The following is a 17,260-nucleotide window of genomic DNA, read 5'->3' as shown; positions in this document are numbered from 1 at the left end:
GTCTGAGCTTGAAGTCCACTTTTTGTGATGCTGTATCGCACTACAATATGATAGTCCATATTGAGTGATTAACTCGTAAAATGATCTGTGCTACTACTTTACTGATTAGACGCTATAGAGATTCAAAATTTATTTTCAGTTTGAAAATTTAGAGAACAGGTAGTTCAAAGGGATCGGAATCAGATGAGCGATATGTACACCTGGGTTGGATTCACAGTCAATGTCAATTTATTTCATTTATATAATGCCAAATCACAACAAAGCTGCCTCAAGGTCTAACCTTACCAAGGCAGGGTAAAGGAAAAACTCCCTCTGATATTGTAGAAACCTTGAGCAGACCAGACTCAGGGGGGGTGACCCTCTGCTTAGGCCATTCCAACAATCCCAAGGTTTTGCAAAGTTTTACAAAGCTGAAGAAACAGAAAATAGAAAATCAAACAACATAATAATATAAAGAAAATGAGAAGTCCACACAGGTGTCAGCACCACAGGTAGGGGTCATTCACGCCGTCTGTGGGCCTGTCCCCATGATAGGGTCACTTGCAAATGAGGGCTTCCACCTCACAATCCATACAGGCCCTTCAGTTCAGATCTGTCCATCATTCGGACCTCAGACAGAGAGAAAAAGAGCAGAATCATTCGGCCAAAGAAAACTACACCTAAGGTATAATTCATCAGCAGTAAATCAACAGAAAAATAGAAATTACTAAGGTGAGCACTGGCCCCAAGCCCTAAGTTTCACTCAGACTTAAAATTTAGATAAAGTTGAGGCTGAGACCTGTACCGTTGCTAATAAAATTACTTTAAAAGGATAGGAAGCATAGTACCTCCGTCTGTTTTGCCTCCGTCTGGACTGGAGATGCCATGCAACACCATATGTAGGTGTGCGCATGCTGTAATCCTGCAATATTTACATGTTCCACCTTTGAGGGGGGGACATTGACAGTATGTGTTTGTGTATGTTACCTGTACGTATTTAATTAAAAGTTAATAAATAGTGTGGACAGTGAAAGGCTGTTTAGCTCAGTGTCACACACTGTAGATAAAAACAGAAATAACAGAAGCTTATTTTCATCAAAAAGAAGCTGCCTCTCACATTTTCAAAAAAGGCTTTTAGTCCTCACAGACATAAGTAAAGTTACTGATGGACGGTTTCAGTTCCGTTCCTGGGGTTATATATAATTTTGTTGTGCTGAAGTCCACAGGTTACATTTCAGTTTGATGTCTGGCAGTGTCATGTTTGTTAAGAAACACAGGACAATTTGTTGTAGTCAAAAAGTGATGTTACATGATTTAAGTGAAATGTTTCTAAATAAAACCAAACCTAATGATATTGGTAGCAGTTACAGTTTTTATCAATGTGTACTTTCTGTCGGCTGCGTCAAGAGCAAGTAGAATTGCTTTCAATTCCGAGATAAGACTGAGTAAGTGAATGACAATGTTGCAGGGTCTTGTCACTGTATTTTTAACCCTCATGGGTCAATTTTCTGTATCGTTTCCAGACAAGATGATTTTTGATAATATTCGATTGTGAATCATGTATTTGAATACTAAGTAACAAAATGATATGGTAAGGAAGAGAATCCTTTTTATGACTTAACTGTTTAAAAAACAATTGAAGGGGTTAGTTACTTTATGTATCTGTACAGGTAACTTTACAGAAAATATCCAGAGTTTCACTTCAGCTGAAATGTATTTGACAGAGACAACAGCTGAGTAACTCAATAAATGCTACCTGGTCTCAAAGGCACTGTATTCTGTAGCACATGTCATCTTGGCTGTATCACAGTTTTGACCTTGTTTGATGGGCAATGAGAGTCGTCAGGTGCTCCCTTAACTTCCCAGAGACTCTGTAAAACTGACAAGTCCCAGTAGAGTCTGAATAAACACGGGCTTTAGAGACAGTTCTGTGTAATTTGCTCCTTGCCATCTTAACTGTAGTTATTACTATTTTAAATGGATACATCTGTCTATGTGAAGTCTTTCATTACCTCCACTCATTACCAGCACATCACAGCGCTCCCCAAGGACACGCCTTTTACGTGCTCATCCGCTGAAATCTGCTTTAATGTTCTGAATTTGACGCTTGTCTCAACACAAATTTGTCTGAAGCAATTAAAAAGTATCATCTCGCAAACAGCCTCCGCCTAAATGCAATGTTTCCCATCAACTTTTTTTTCTCACTGTCTGAAAAAATGTGTGCAGTGCTTCATGTCTGACCTCAATTTAAAATGTATATGCAACGTTAAATTAAAAGGTTACTTTATAATTTATACTGAGTGTGCATGATGGTCTAAATGTGTGGTGTACAGTTTCATTAATGTATATCCACTCGATATACGACTACTTTATATCAGTAAGTACTTTATATCACTTTATATCAAGGTGTTTGACAGAAAGCCTGTGAGGTGGCACCATTGTGATATCATCCAAAAGCACAAACTTTTTACATTTGAGAATTTTGTACATTTTGGCACATTGAAATTGTTTTTTAAATGTCTACATAATCATGTGTCACCACTGTTCTCTGGTTTGGCTGTCAGATGTCAAGTCTCTCTCAGACCAAACACCAGAGCCTCTGTGAGTGGGGACTGTGTGGTTCCAAAGCACAGAACATCTTTTGGACAGTCCAGCTTCTCCTCTGCTGGAGCCTGACTGTGGAACTCACTCCCCACACATTTAAAACTGCAGACTGATATGACCACCTTTAATAGGTGTGTGAAACGGTGGCTAAAATCAGGACAGAACTGTGCACATGGTGATGTATAAAATGAAATGTATTGTATATAGTAGGTGAAATTGTGTAAATTTTGTATTGTGTTAATTCTAAAAGCCCTCTATGGACAGGTGTTGAAAATTAGCATATTTTGCTATAACACTTAAAACACTGCATCTGGTTTGTCCAATGTGAATGTTATGTCCATATTAAATAAATAAATAAATAAATAATAGAACCCATTGTCATGGATACGACAATCTGGCGATTGACTCCAATGACCTTGTCCGTCAACCAAATTATTGACCTTTGTTGACCTTGCCAGGTCACTTCTGGAATTCATCTACATTTGGTCCAATTGGGGTTGAAATAAAAATTCCTTAACATTTACCAAATTAATTCTTTGAGGACAACTTTGATGTCATCTTTCACTGACATGCCAAGTTTGGTAGAAATCTGTAAAAACACCTAGAAGGAGGAGGTAAATAAACAAGACAGGCAGATATGACCTTGGCCCCAGTTGACTGATAATTGGTAAATCTGACCTTTATTGGGCAATCTCAAAACCCACCTCCATATGTGTGCCATGTTTAGTACAAATCACGGTGAAAAACAAATTCTGACCTTTAACCCCAATTACTTTGAGCCCAATTATTGCCCTCTGGGGAGGTGATGGTCTAGTGGTTAAGCGTTGGGCTTGAGACCAGAGGATCCTTGGTTCGAATCCCAGCCTGGCCGGAAAAACACTAAGGGCCCTTGGGCAAGGTCCTTAATCCACTAGTTTCTCCCAGTGTGTAGTGAGCTGCCTTGTATGGCCAGCACCCTGACATCGAGTTGAATGTGAAGCATTATTGTAAAGCACTTTGAGCGTCTGATGCAGATGGAAAAAGCACTATATAAATGCAATCCATTTACCTTTGGAAAATTAGGTTTCATAGGGGCAATTCCATAACTTACCAATATATGTATCCAAGGTTTGGTGGAATCACCATAAAAAAAGACCTTTTATCAAAGTGATCTGAACCCTTGCCAAAAACTCTTTAAGGACAGATCTTGGATTGATGACCATACACATGTTTGGTGGAAACTGACCAAAAGATCTGGGAGGAGTAGAGGAACAAATAGACAGACAATCCAACATTTTTACTTTTGACCTTGCTAACTGTGACTGTTGCCAAACAAAAACTCTTTAAGGGCAATTCAGAGGTCACTCTTCAGTCACACACAAACGTTGGTGGAAACTGGGTAAAGGACCTGGGAGGAACAAACACACAAATGTTTCTCAAATCCTAGTACGATTTAATTTCAACTACTTCAACCTCAACTTAAGTTAAAAGTATATCATTATATAAAACTCAAACACAGCACACAATTATTCCAACGTGATCCTCAAATAATGCCACATGACAAGAAAGTAAAATTGCATAATCTTTTAAAAAGTATCACATTAACATTGACAGGCATTTGTAGTAGTACAACCAAGTGCTTACAGCCAATGTCTTATGAAATGTCATTTTGTAGTTTCCTTCATATCATATGTTTGTAGGCGTATTCTTATATCACTTTCTCTGAGTATCCATTCTACAACCCCTGGCAAAAATTATGGAATCACCGGCCTCAGAGGATGTTCATTCAGTTGTTTAATTTTGTAGAAAAAAAGCAGATCACAGACATGACACAAAACTAAAGTCATTTCAAATGGTAACTTTCTGGCTTTAAGAAACACTATAAGAAATCAAGAAAAAAAGATTGTGGCAGTCAGTAACAGTTAATTTTTTAGACCAAGCAGAGGAAAAAAATATGGAATCACTCAATTCTGAGGAAAAAAATTATGGAATCACCCTATAAATTTTCATCCCCCAAATTAACACCTGCATCAAATCAGATCTGCTCATTGACATTGACCCTATGCCATGACATTGACCCTATGTGTCTTTTTGCAAGGAATGTTTTTTCAGTTTTTGCTCTATGGCAAGATGCATTATCATCTTGAAAAATGATTTCATCATCCCCAAACATCCTTTCAATTGTCCAAAATATCAACATAAACTTGTGCATTTATTGATGATGTAATGACAGCCATCTCCCCAGTGCCTTTACCTGACATGCAGCCCCATATCATCAATGACTGTGGAAATTTACATGTTCTCTTCAGGCAGTCATCTTTATAAATCTCATTGGAAAGGCACCAAACAAAAGTTCCAGCATCATCACCTTGCCCAATGCAGATTCGAGATTCATCACTGAATATGACTTTCATCCAGTCATCCACAGTCTACAATTGCTTTTCCTTAGCCCATTGTAACCTTGTTTTTTTCTGTTTAGGTGTTAATGATGCCTTTCGTTTAGCTTTTCTGTATGTAAATCCCATTTCCTTTAGGCGGTTTCTTACAGTTCGGTCACAGACGTTGACTCCAGTTTCCTCCCATTCGTTCCTCATTTGTTTTGTTGTACATTTTTCGATTTTTGAGACATATTGCTTTAAGTTTTCTGTCTTGACGCTTTGATGTCTTCCTTGGTCTACCAGTATGTTTGCCTTTAACAACCTTCCCATGGTGTTTGTATTTGGTCCTGAGTTTAGACACAGCTGACTGTGAACAACCAACATCTTTTGCAACATTGCGTGATGATTTACTCTCTTTTAAGAGTTTGATAATCCTCTCCTTTGTTTCAATTGACATCTCTCGTGTTGGAGCCATGATTCATGTCAGTCCACTTGGTGCAACAGCTCTCCAAGGTGTGTTCACTCCTTTTTAGATGCAGACTAACGAGCAGATCTGATATGATGCAGGTGTTAGTTTTGGGGATGAAAATTTACAGGGTGATTCCATAATTTTTTCCTCAGAATTGAGTGATTCCATATTTTTTTCCTCTGCTTGGTCTAAAAAAGTAACCGTTACTGACTGCCACAATCTTTTTTTCTTGATTTCTTATAGTGTTTCTTAAAGCCAGAAAGTTGCCATTTGAAATGACTTTAGTTTTGTGTCATGTCTGTGATCTGCTTTTTTCTACAAAATTAAACAACTGAATGAACATCCTCCGAGGCCGGTGATTCCATAATTTTTGCCAGGGGTTGTAAATATCCCTCTTATATAAGTGCTAGGCCCAACACTGGACTATGACCTTCACATATTTTAAAGTGTGGAGCCAAAAATGACCAATAGCTATAGAGGTAATGCATCCTAATATAAAGAAACTCAAAGAAATTGTTTCTGCATTTGTCACTTTAAATGAAAAGGAGCTACTGCTTCTTCTACCCCATATTCCAAGATGGACAGGGTTCATGAGTATGTGTTACAGAAGAGATAGTCCAGGCCAGAAGTCCTATAATATACAATATATCAAACAAGCCAATTCAAGCCAAAATTTTACTCTCCGCCAAGTGGCAACTCTAGTGCTGAAAAATGAGAAACCACTGCAGAAGTGCCAAAATGGCAACATCCTCGAATGGCAACATGAGACGGGCTCCCAGATCAAGTCAATCACCACAGACCCAAATGTAAACATTTTTTACTTTTTACAGCCTGGTACCAAAAAAAAAAAGTTTTGTCCTCTATAGCTAATTTCCCCCATTCATGACAGCTGTACAGGGAATTAATTTTTATACAACTCATCAATTTAAACTGTTTAAGCCATAAAATTATGTATAGTTATGTTATGATCAAACTCAGTAACCACTAGGTGTGAGTGATTGGCACGGTCTAACAACCAGACATTAGCAGAAGCCACTGTATTCATCCTTTCTAAGCATTCTATTAGAGATATGAGATTTTATGGCTTACTGTGTGGTTAATTGTGCAACTGGATCATACGGTGAATATGATTCGCAGTTGTGAATCTCGCGCCGTCTGGCGGTCCGTGACTCACGTGAGAGGTTGGTTTCAGCAGAGTTCCATGTCAGTAGCTCAGAACTCACAGTGTAAACACATCTCGTGAAGTATGGACAATAAGACAACATCGGGGCACAGCAGAAGTCCATCACAAGTGCTACACCTCCTCTAGATAACCCTATCAACTTCGGAGAACGTATAATCATCATTGCCGGTGAACTCGCTAAATTATCATCATCCACAGCCTCACTTTGCCATTGTTTACCTTTGCTGTGAGACAATGGAACTCTGCTGGCACTGCAGTGCATTCTGGGAAACATAGGTGGCTGCTAGGGGAATTATGGGAAACTGTGAAACACCGAATAGAAGAAGTCTGTGCTCCAGTATTTTTGGTGAGTGAAATTTTTGTACAATTTGTAATTTGTGTCTTAGCACCATTAGAGCAAATTTGCAGGAATAGATAGACAGGTAACATTGTCACCACTGATAGTGCCACAATTATTAAACCGATATGCAGGTCATGATTTTTATTGCTCACAACAACGCCCCCCACTTTTGGAGCCACTTTTGGAGTACTCAAAAACATGCATTAATCAGTCATTAGATCCCTAGCTTCCTAGCTTCTTAGCTTTAGCTAGTTTTGGTAATTTCAAGATAAGTGGGCATGTTCGGGCTTCATTCATCCCACCCCAGTCATGTCAATCTTACCCACACTCCACCCCTTTACCTATTTATGGGTTGGCCAAGAGGTACTACCTATTTATGATGATATCCATAGCCAAAGCTGCAAATCCGCTTTTCATAAAACCAATGGGTGACATCACAGAGGGAATTGTTCAGACATCATATTCATTATATATATATATATATATATATATATAAATATAAATAATGATAAAAACTAAAATGTTATGAAATATGTTTGTAGCAGAGGAGTTTCTACTACGTCAGTATACAGAATTTGTGAATTTTAGGATATTTAATGAGAAATTTCCCAACGATATTATTTATTTATTTATTTGTTACATTCCTGGTCAGAAAGTCTACTTAAATGAGCTTGCAATGTGTCAATGTAAGCCCAAACGTGACAAGCTCTGCAATTGGCCCATCAAATCCATATTCCTTCAACCGACTCTGTGCTTCACTGTAGGTAAAGATCAGGGGATATGAAAACACAAACTCGTGGGAATACAGTCTGCAAATTTTGATGAGCCAGATTTAATAGGTTTCATTCGGAGACAATGAGTAGGCATAGATCTTCACTGAAGCACTGGTAACCTGAACCCTATACCCAAACATCAGACACCTAAAAGCATGTATAAAGTCTAACTCGGAAATGTTGCATGCCTTGTAAATTCCAGGTAAGCATCACACCAATGGAGACTAAAACTAGCCAGAAAGGTCTCGACTTGTGCGAGTGGCCTGAAATATGAGCTGCTTTGAAATGTAAGCATTTTAAACCTCATGTAAAAACGCAGCTGTTGGTGATGAAGTCAGTTGCTTCCAGACCTTATTTAAAGGTCAAAGTTGACTGCAATGACAACGGCCAAGCGTAGGTCCGTGATTTGACATATGTCTGCACTTAACATAATTGCATTTTAAAGTCAGCCTTTAGTTCATGCTGATGTTTGAGAGCGTTTAAATCGTGAGAGCATGTTGAAAACAAGGTGGGTCATGGGGCGGCGGTCCAGTTGCTTTTCAGTCTTTGGGTATTCACTCAAACCTTCCTCTTAATTTCTGGGGGAATTACTGGCTTCCTTTTCAAAATATTTCGTCTGTTTGTTTAATATTGTTTGTACAGCTGGAACAGTCAGCTGCATATACCTGCTGGCAAACTGGTTTCCCTTCACGTCTAATTTAGTACCTCTTGGAAATCATTGGCTTTGACACAGCTTTGATCCAGAAATTGTGATTAATATGCACACACGTGGAGTTGGTGTGAACCGAGTATGTTCAGTAGTCACCAAAAGGGTCAGTGTGAAGGTTATTTGAGTAAAATTAACTAGTAATGGGATGTGCAGAAAAGACAGACGGTGTGCAAAAAAGTGTGTGTGTGTGTATATATATATATATATATATATATATATATATATATATATATATATATATATGTGTGTGTGTGTGTGTGTACTAGCGGGTTCTAGATTGGACAGTGTTTATAAAATAGATAGCTGACATTTTTCAAGGGTGGTAATAAATTATGCAAAGTTTGTATAGAGAGTTGGAATAGTGTGTGAGTCCAGACTGTTTTTAGAACCTCAAAAATTTTAATAAGAATAACTCAACCCCTTTGCTTCCTGTTAATTAGTTTTTTATGTTCATTTACTGTCTTAAGGTATTTATAAACTGTTTAGGTTCTTGTTATTATATACACACTATTATTTTATTTTTCTTCTATTTTTTTTTTTTTTTTTTTGTCATTTGATTTTTAAATGAACCACAATGGAAACAAGTGTTTTCACTTTCTTGTGTCATCCATGTACTTTTAACATATTTACAATCATATTGTCCCCTGCTGGATTGGTGTGTAAGTCCAGGGTGAATGTCCACACCAATGCCCATTGTTCAGTGTTGTTAGCTAATATATATAGTTTCTCTAAAAATATTAGTCCTATCAACATTCAGTTTTGGTGCTACTCATCCTTGACCCAAAATACATAAACATACCAACCGGCAAATATCAGCTCTCTCCAGTGATCTCCCCAGCATGATCAAAATTGTACACATGCAGAGCTTTTTGACTTTTCTGCATTCTCCTGTAAGCATGTGCTTTTAATTTGACAGAATGTAGCAGAAGACATTAAAAGCACAACACTTTCACTTATGGTACCAGGAGCATGACACTAAAATCACTCATGGTACGAGCAACATAACACTTAACTAAAATGACTAAACTAATTGAACCACAAAAATACAATAAATCAATAACACTAACAACACTGTTAAACTAACATGAACCACAATAATGACATTTAATACCTCAAAACCCCAGAACTCCCATGGTGCATTGCAGCACAATGTCCATTGTTTACTGGTTAGCCAAACCAAATTTCAAAATCAAATTTAGCCATTTATATAGCACCAATGCATGATGAGATCGCGTCAAGACACTTCACACAGCATAATAAAAACAGAGAAAACTAAATAAAAATTTTAAAACACAATAAAAAGACAAAACCATAAAAGAACACAAGAATAAAAACACATCATAACACAATAAAAACTAATGATAAAACAAGGAAAACAAATTAGTCTATAAACGTGATTTAAAAGTCTCGACAGTATCTGACTGTCGTATATGTGCCAGGAGATCATTCCACAGAGCTGGGGCACAGTAGGAGAAAGCTCTGTGACCGGCAGAATTTTTATTCACCCTGGGAACACATAAAGGTCCTGCACCCTGCGAACGCAGGCCCGAGCTGGTACATAGAGCTCAGCCAGATAGGGAGGCGCAAGTCCATGAACAATTTTATAAGCTAATAACAGAAACTTAAAATCCAATCTTTCAGCGACAGGAAGCCAGTGAAGGGATGCCAAAATGGGAGTAATGTGGTCAAACTTTCTGCTTAGTGTCAAAAGTCTGGCAGCAGCATTTTGAACCGGTTGAAGACCCCTAATACTGGACTGCGGCAAACCAGAAAATAGAGCATTACAGTAGTCCAATCTAGAAGAGACAAATGCATGAATCAAAGTCTCAGCATCAGCCACAGACGGGATGGGCTAAAATGACTAATTTCTCAAAAAATATTTGTCCTATCAACTTTCCAGAGTTCATCCTTGACCCAAAATACATAAGAATACCAAACAGCAAATGTCAGTGCTCCCTGATTTTGCCCTGACCAAGCCATGTACACACACACACACACACACACACACACACACACACACACACACACACACACACACACACACACACACACACACACACACACACACACACACACACACACACACACACACACACGCATGCATGCACATATATAGTAAGTCCCTTCGGCTGCTCCCTGTTTGTACTCGGGGTCGCCACTGCAAATCCAAGGCGGATCTGCATGTTGAATTGGCACAGGTTTTACGCCGGATGCCCTTCCTGACACAACTCCACATTACATGGAGAAATGTGGCAGGGGTGGGATTTGATTTCTGAACTGAAACCAAGCGCATTAACCACTTGGCCACCACCCAAGATATATATATATATATATATATATATATATATATATATATATATATATATATATATATATATATATATCTTTATGCATGCCCAAGGTACTTGAGTTTCAGAATATCTACTGTCACATTTCTGGTCTGTCTCTCTTACTAACAGCCACGCCCATTTCTAATCCCTCATCTATCTAGCATCCACTTGATCTTAAACAGGCAAAACAAGGTTTATGGGGGACATTGAGTTGGTGCATCAAATGTCATTACATTTTAATAATTTTGACATTATTATACTTGTACACCTTTTTCAATGTGGGGAGTTACAAACTGATAGTATTACTTGCTTTTGAGTTATTGTGTGAAAAAAGTGGAGGGTATGGGTTTTATAGTTCTGTCTTTTTTGTGCACTTCCTGTTTTATTTTGGTGATCACCTTTCTCTTGTGTAGTTTTTTTTCTTCCTGTGTGTGTTTCTGTCCAGCTGTTTCAAATTATCCTAATCACCTGTCTCTGGGTCCCCTAATTAGTTCTCATTGTATATAGTGACTTTCTCCTCTCTTCTCCTCTGCCAGATTGTCTTGTGTTTTCATGCTGAGCTTTCCAGCAACCACTTGTATTCCCTTGTCCCTTTGTTGCCAACCTTTGCTGCCTGACCCTGACTTTGCGTCCTTGGCTGCTCCCTCAGTCTCTGGTATCTGGTATGATTGCCCTGTGTGTTTTGACCACTTGCTTGTCGTAGAGACCCTCGCTTGTGTTTAGCCCCCATGGATTTGGCTGCTTCTCGGACTGATCTCTTTATGTATTCTGACCCATGCTTAGTTGTTGACCTCGATTAAAGAACATTTTATCCACTCACCTGTGTCTTTCTGTGAAGGGGTTGCCCTCCAGTTGTTGTCTGTCTGTCTGTCTCTGTCTGTCTGTCTGTCTGTCTACAGGATGCATGACTAGGCTTTTCGAAAGGCGAGTAATAAATTTTAATTTTGCACAGTGTTTATTTGATTCTTTATCTTATATTGGGCTACATGTCATTAGGCACACATCTTGATTCAAAATGGTTTTGAGGTGTCACAACCTTTCCAGCAATAACCACTTGCTGTCAAGCAATTGCACCTTATTGGAAAAAGCTTGATGAAATAAATGTTGGCTGCTGACTCCTCCAATTTCACGGCACTACTCATTGTCACCACAAGTGCCTTTTGCCAGATTGAGATATTTGCAAAGTGTCATCTCCCATGAATAGCTGTCTGCTCTGATGCTCCCCCTACCCCTTTAACTTAAAGAGACTTTGATCTAACATTTCCTCATCTTCTCTAGTTGGTCTATTAAAAGTGTGAATTGCTGCAAAAAAAAAAAAACGGTGACAGCAGCTAATGACTGATAGAGCTAAAGCCTTTAAAATAACCCAGAACCAGTCACATAACTGCACCCTTCCAACATTGCGTACACGCATCCCGTGACTCCCTTATCTTACATGCTGCAATCTTCGCACTCCATTTGTGGAAGCAAATCCCTGTTCCTGTCTTTTGGATAAAATGTGCTTCAGTGTCGTTCTACACTGAGATTAAACATTGTTATGTCTAATGTGGCCTCAGAAGTAGAACAGCACTCCATGATTGCTTAGATTGATATCTAGCATCCTATTTTTCCATCCACATTTTTTAAAATCAGTGCAATAGCAAAATGGACAAATTGCTTGAATTCTTTCTAGATTACAATTAAATATGACGTTGAAAGGTTTACTGCTTTTTTATCACTTTAAAATGCAGAAAGAAAAAATATTGTGCACTGTAAAACATGTAAAAACAACCTTCAGAAAACTGCACATAATGGAATCCTTAACTTGCAAAAGTAGACAGATTGTATCCTTCTAATACCATCATTTGTAATCATATTTGCAATTAAATGTCAGAAGTACTTTGATATGCTTTGGTAATGCATCACTTTATTTACAACTGCTGTGCAGCCAATATTGTCCCCATGGTGCTAATAAGAGCACATGGCACGTCGGGTTGGGCCATTGGACGATTCCATCAATGCATACCAACCATCGTGATCTCCCCCCCCCAACACACACACCCACATTAATTCCATTGTTCATGAAATAAAGTAAATATATAACCATTTATTCATGCTGAGAATTTTCCTGGAGATCATACTGAACACTGATGAAGATATACTTTAAGGGCAGTTAATCTTGATTTGTATGTGAAATAGCTGAAATGTGTGATGGCTGTGCAAGGCACAAGTAGGTTGAAATTTTTTTGAGATGTCAAGAGGAGTTCTCCTGCCTGGAGATACAGGGCGATATATTGTTTAAGTGCAAACCATGCACAGGATGAAATGATGCAAGCAGATTGACCATGTGCCATCAAATTGTCCCATGAGGAGATGCTGTGTTGCCCCGCTCCACCATGTACAGAGGCAAAGAGTCCACTGCACAGAGAAAAAAATTAATCCAAGACATCAAGGATGGTTTTCCTGTCTGGAGTTAGGCAGACAAGCACCAGGGACTCTGATTGCAAAAAATGACCTTTCCTCACTTTAGTCTGATGCAGTCGGGCAAGAGCTGCTTAGGAAAATCAACAGAGATGCGCTTACTCAGTACAGCGTAAATAAATAAATTGTAATTAGTTCATGAGTAGACATTCTAAAGAGGGTAAAATGGTGCAAAGTATAATTCCTCCTGTCCTGATTGCATTGTACATTGTGACGTTCTACTGCAGACATTGATTCCAATTAAGTAGCTATCACCCAGCCCTAATGGCAAGTTCAATGCACAACAAATAAAGACTATATACAATTCTCAAAATCATTCATATATACCAACTGTGTGAGGCTAACTAAACATTACAAAAAGGTTAGAAGATTATGAACCCTAAAACTTTTATTTAGGCATACAGTTTTTAGATCCTCATTAGTGCTGGCATGACTGAAGTTGAGTCTTGTATATAAGATGACAGAGGAAGTTACAAACCAAAGTTAATGAGAGGCTTAACAAAACACAATATAACAATGATAAATAAACCATAAAAAATGCTACTTTTGCAACCATTAAATTATCTGTTCTTTCTGCTTTTCCAGACAGTTTCAACAGGAAATGCAGACAGGCTGTTAGGCAGGAACACAGGCCTTTATGAGCATAGTTATTGCCACTGCTGGCCCATTTTTAATAGCCATATGATCCACCCGGTGCACAATGGGCTGTGCCTGATAATATCATAACCAAGTATTTACCATGGAGTCGTTTAAGATTTCCCAGATAAAACTGAAACACTAGAGCAGCAAATTTGTTAATATCATTAAAAGATTTTACCAGTAACTGAAGCTGAGAGAATCAGATCCATCGGGGCCGCAGTCTGTGGAAATAATTTATAATGTAACAGCTATAAAACATGTACAAGTTATCAGGTTCAAGACCTGTCCCAGTATCTAAAGGCTCCTATTACACATGACACTGCCTTTAATACAAGTGGTAAAACAATTAAGGGAAATGGATTTTCCACTGCCTATATGTCAGAAATCAATCTCCCAAGTTTGTCATAAAAGCTCCAATCGGATGAAGTACATTCAGAGGGAGTCGCAGAAAAGTCATACAAGAGATTTCAGGAACACGACCCTGCTGCAGTGAGTTAACTTTTAGCACAGTTATGTACTAAAAAGAAAAAAAGCCTTTAACTAGCAGCCAAACACAGTTCATGTCAGTTCTTCTCCCAGTGACTCAGCAAATTTTAATTTCTTGCCCCAATCATCTTGATACTGCTGACCTTTGAGATGACAGAAGAAAGCTGTCTCCAAAATGGTCGTGGTTATTATATTAGCTGTTTTACCAAAGTATGATGAAATATTACCATAACATACAGCCAGGGCTATAACTATTTGGACACTGACACTTTTGTGTGTAATTTTAGCTCCTTACAGAACAGCAAAGCAATAGAATCGAAACAATAAAAATGTGCTTATAGTGTACATTGTTAACTTTGGTGCAAAAGTGTTTTGTGAAAAATATTGCATGAACCATATTGGAATTGTGGCCATTTGTAGACATTTTCAAGATAAAATAAGGATTATTGTTGTAATTGAAATAATCACTTTCATAGCCTGATTTCTTTGGTCAGATCAGAGGTTTAACACCTGAATATTTACAAGTTACTGATTATATCTTGGACTTCATTTACCTCAATCATTAGGAAATACAAACAATCTTGTAATGTCTGTTGTACTGTATGTATGATAAATATGTTTGGAGTAGGCGGTGTTCCAAAACTAAGTGAAGTGAAGTAAAAGAAGGAGACTAGTGAGGGAAGCCTCTAAAACAACCATGTAGGAGTTATAGTCTTCTGTGGCTGTGATTGGAGAAACTTTTGTCTGTTGTCACCAGTCACCACTTCATGGTGTAGCGGAACAGCAAAGGATACTCATACAAGAAATCAAATGAAATATGGGCTTGTCTATCATATCTGCCTTCTGGTAAAGAGTAGCTGAAATTTCACATCTTTCCTCAAAGAAATTCTTTCTCTGTTCCACTCCACTATACCACTATGTAACTGGTGATGTGTACAGTACAAATGGTCATAATTCCTCAGTTGTTAACGTCTTGAATTAAAGCTCACAATCTACAATACAAGCACATCTTTACTGTTTAATTTCAATTTCGTTGAGGTTGTGTACAGAGACAAAAAAACTAAAAAATGGCCACTGTCCAACTGCCTAACTGCAGCAACATTGACTCAGTTGATAAAACAGCCAAAGTACATTTTATTTGTACAACTGGTTCTACACATGAATGTATTCCTTGAACTTACAGGCGTTGTACAGCTAGCAGAACAGCTTGCCGGTCACACTGAGCTGCCTCGAGAGGAGAGAGTCATCAATATTAGCCTCCAAATGTGTCCACTAGAAAAGTAATGTGGGTATCAGAGGAGTGAAAGTGGGCCACATGACCATGATGTCATAGTACTTTAAAAAAAATTTGAACCTCTGTAATGTTAGAATTTTCCTTGAAAGTACATAAAGATATCTCCTTGATGTTGGATAACGTCAAGCTAATTATAACTGATAACAGCATTTACACACAAGTGTAGCTGATCAGTAAATCTTAACACCTATGGACATCCAACCATTTTCTGAACCCAGTTTTTAGGAGGGGTCTATCGCAGGGCCAAAACATACAATCACATTCACACATACAGTCAATTTAAAGTCACAAATTCAACTAACCTGCATGTCTTTGGAAGTGGAATCCAGAGCTAGAGAAGATGTAAACTCGAAACAGGAATAACACAATGCTAAAATACCCTCAGCCGTATGAGCATAAAAATGGGAAACAGAATGTGACCTTTTGATCTCTTAAAATAGGTCAAGGTTAGCCATCTTTGAACTTGTACAAGGTCTGTGTCCCAAGAATGTCCCCTGTGAATTTGAAGATCCAGGTAGTAATAGGACTGGACTTATGCTGAGCACAGAGGGACGGACACACGGATGTAAGGCCTTTGCAATACCCCATGGCCATATTTTGGCCTTGGACAAAATCACGGGGAAAGAAAGCAAAACTTAAACTACATTTGTGCTCGGCATTAGGCCTACAAATAGAGAGGCTGCAAACTAGCACAAAGTAAGTAAGTGTGATGGCCTCCAGTACAGGTTAGAGCATCTGGCTTATGACCAAAGTATCCTCGAGTCAAATTCCTGTCAGACTGCGAAGTCATTTGCTCTTTGTGTGCAGTTCAACACCTTGCATGGCAGCAAGCCAACATTGCTTTGTCTGTGTATGTGTGTTAATATGAGACACCGCTGTAAAGTGCTTTAAGCATCTACTGCAGATGTAAAATTGCAGTCCATTTAAGGTGTTGACCCAGTTTACCTTTTAGTTATTTATGCATGAAGATCCGGTAACCTTGTGTTGTAGTGGTTAGTGCTGTCACCTCACAGCAAGGATGTGCTGGGTTTAATTCCAGGTGAGACTTTTCTGTCTAGAGTTTGTCTCTTTTCCACATCTGTGTGGGTTTTCTCTTAGTAATCTGATTTCCTCCAGCATAAGGCTAACTGATGACAATAAGGCTGTCGTAAATGGTTGTCTGGCTGCATGTGATATCCCTGTAATGGAAACTGAAAACTGGAAACTGTCTCATGTAGGGTGTAGTCCCAAACAGTATAAGTGGGTATAGAAAATGTATTGATTTAGAGTGATGACACAGAAGCACTGAAAGAAGTCATTATGCCATAAACCTTGTGTAATGTTGAATGCAAAGTGTTTCTGCTATTTATAGTGTGCAATATTCAGACACACCTTACATAATGGAGTTCATGACACAGGTACAGGGTGGGCCAATAAAATGTTACCACTTTTTGATCATACACGAGTTTTTGAAATGAGAACTTATTCAAAAATTTTATTTACAGACTTGTAACAGAAGCATCAAGTTAACATTTGATACCAAAGGTTTCCCACTTTGTCTCTTGTTTTCCGCACAGTTCAATAATTGATGACATGTTCAATCCACGCTCCTCTTCTTTGGATTACAGCTGCAACACGCACATTGAAGTTTGTGATGA

This window comes from Thalassophryne amazonica, chromosome 8 (assembly GCF_902500255.1).
Source record: "Thalassophryne amazonica chromosome 8, fThaAma1.1, whole genome shotgun sequence".
NCBI classification, from domain to species: Eukaryota; Metazoa; Chordata; class Actinopteri; order Batrachoidiformes; family Batrachoididae; genus Thalassophryne; species Thalassophryne amazonica.
Note: the sequence above shows the minus strand (reverse complement) of the source record.